Consider the following 3,038-nt stretch of genomic DNA (forward strand, 5'->3'; position numbering starts at 1 on the left):
TTAGGCTCAGTGACTTTCATCCTCATGAAATGTGGTGCTAACAACACTCCCTTTCCTCTTCTTTCATCATTTTTTTAGTGCTCATGAGTCATCCCATTTTTCACTTTCCATGGATTGTTCGGAAACCCATTCCTTTTTGCATTTTCGTAAATTTATTCCACGACTCTCTCTATTTCATTCTTTTCTTTTCTCTTTTTTTTTGTATGGAAGAGTTCCAGTTTTCTCAACACCATGGGTTAAAGGAGACTTTTCTTGAACTTCTTGACTTGCGTTCTCTTTTCACCACACCCCCAACTTAGCTTTTGGCCTAAGTTGGCTATTCAATCAACCACGAATCAAGAGGATTATAGGTAGTGGATTAAGAGAGGTCATGTTTTCATCAAGTTTCTTCCAAAGAAAGGTAAGGCTCAAGGGGTGTTCAAAAGAGGTTCACACACTCACAAGGTAGGCCATAAAAGAGGTATATGTCAAATTGGCTCACACTCTTCGAAGTTGCCTAAGATCATATCAGGAGATAGCCTCAGTTATTCAACTGGACCAACGGGGCAAATTCTAAGTGTCATTATGCATGGTTCACGATAAGCTTATCACACAAGGCATTGATACCAAAGTCAAACAAGACTCCACACTTTTGCTAGTGTGCAACGTTCATCACAAGAGACTCAATTTGAAATTTGGCTAGTCACAATGAGATGCAAAGAGTTCACATATTGTTTATGTAACTTCACTTGGTCTCATCATAGCCGCACATTCATGTTCATTCGATTATGAGCACTATTTGAGTCATCGATATTGATCAAAACCGAGACTCAAATTTGCTAAAGAACAATCACATTCAACACATACAAGAGGTGGCAATATTTTTTTGGAAGGGTCAAAAATAATTTATAATTAAAGATTAAAGCAAGGAGCCACAAGCTCAAATCAACAGCTAAAATCAGTGTAATACAAAGTTAGCCCAAAGCCCAAATATATAAACAAAAAATCAATCACAAAAGAAAGGTAGGCCTGACCCCACCAGAAATAGAAGTGTTTGTTCTCAAATGCAAGCAATTCAATACTATCCAAAATTTAAAATAATGAAAGACATAGAGGGAGGTAAAGAGGGGATCATGTCTACTCAGTTGCTCTATCTGTGTTCGATACGTCAGTCTGGATTTGGGCATCAGTGCCCGTAGTCACCATGAAAGGAACAATAGCACCAGACTCATTAGGGGCTGCCACGGGTGTATCCGCCAAAAATCTCTGTACAACTGAGAAAAGTCCCCGGGCCCATGAAGGAACAGAGGTGTCTCCGGGAGTAGGCCTCTTGCCTTAGATTTTATCTCTAGATGGGTGTTCTTTCTTGCCCTTATTTGGAAGCTTCGACCTCTCTTCATTCATTTTAAAATTCAGTGCTCTAATATTTCGGGGTAGCACAATTTTCCCAGCAACTTTAGGTCTAGCCATGTCTGCAAAGCTTCGAGGAAAAGTTAGAAAATATTCGAACAAAAGCATTAAAAATTAGTTGCAGGCAGACTCGCCGAAACGGTCGGCGAGTCGCCAAATCGCTTCGACGACCCAGGCTTCTTGCCGAAAGTTACAAAGCCAACAACATGTATAGCATGAATTTAAAGGCATAATGGGGACATTAGGCGAATCGCCGAGTGGTTTGGCGAGCTCGACCAGCTCGCCAAATAATCCATCGTGCCTATTTTCAGCCCAACTTCTCAAACTCAACCCCGTGACCTCTGAAAACAAAATCAAATAATGCACTGCTCAAATTCAAACAGGACCCATATCATATGAGCATAACCTCACAAGATTTAGCATAATCCAATGCACCAAATTACGGGGTTTCAATATTCAAAGCAATATGGGTAATGTTTTCAAATTTAAAATAGGCATTCAAACATTTTTAATCCTATCAGAGAGGCTCAGCACACGACAATACAATTAGATCACTTGCATTAGAGTTCAAAACATCAAAAATAAACTTGGGGATCGAAAAACCAACCTTAAATGCTGATTAAGTAAAAATTTGAATCGCTAGGCAGTGATGTAATCCAAGGTCCGAGCACCAATAAACAACCAAAAATACTTATGGAGTGCAAAAATATTGAAAATACTAACTATGTGTGATTTTTTGAAGTTTGAAAGCGAGGGAAGGTGAAGGTTTTGAAACTTTGAAACAAATGGCCTTTAAAACCGTCCAGTTCTCTCCCATTCGGCGACGTTAGTCGCACTCGTCGACCCACTCGGTGACACGCCGAGTGTTCACTCACCTCGCCGAGTTTTACAGACCCTCCAGTTAATGTGGGGGTCCAAACGACGGTCTACGTCGGGATCGTCGACCTGGTCGGCGACTTGCCAATAAATGCCTTGGCTCGCCAAGTTTTACAGACTCCACTTCGATGATGTTTTGAGTCAAATGGTGGATTAGGTCGGGCGCGCTGACTTATTCGGCTATGTGCTGACTGGACCTTTTAGCTCGCCAACCTGCAACTTCCGAACACTCTCCACACTTTAACCTGCAAAATCAACACACCATTATTTCTAAAATAAAAATAAAGCAATAAAAGGTTTTGGGTTGCCTCCCAAACAACGCCTTAGTTAACGTCGTGGCACGATGCAAGTAACCATTTAAACCTTATTCTCGGGGTTAGCCATAGTACCACTAGGTAACCCCTCTTTATGCTCTAAGTAGAGACATGACAACACTTGGCCTATTTGGGCGTCTTGTAGCTGAATGTTAGGAGGTTATCCCTAAAGTTCAATAACCTTAACAGGGGTGATCTATTTGGTTAACGTTTTCACCGTTTACACTCATTTTTCCTGTTCATAATACACAAACAAGCAAACCAAAACTAAAAATTAAGTAAGTAGAACTACAACTAATAAGAACAAAAAATTTACCAAACTAAAAATTCTCAACTCACACCACTCCCCGGTAGCGGCGCCATTTTGATCGTTTTAACGACGTAATCAAAGACACGACTTCCAATTCAAGTGTCAACGATCGCGTTTAGTAATATAACCCAACCGAATGGGTTGGGTTC

Source organism: Solanum tuberosum, unplaced genomic scaffold, assembly GCF_000226075.1.
Source record: "Solanum tuberosum cultivar DM 1-3 516 R44 unplaced genomic scaffold, SolTub_3.0 scf00074, whole genome shotgun sequence".
Classification (NCBI taxonomy): Eukaryota; Viridiplantae; Streptophyta; class Magnoliopsida; order Solanales; family Solanaceae; genus Solanum; species Solanum tuberosum.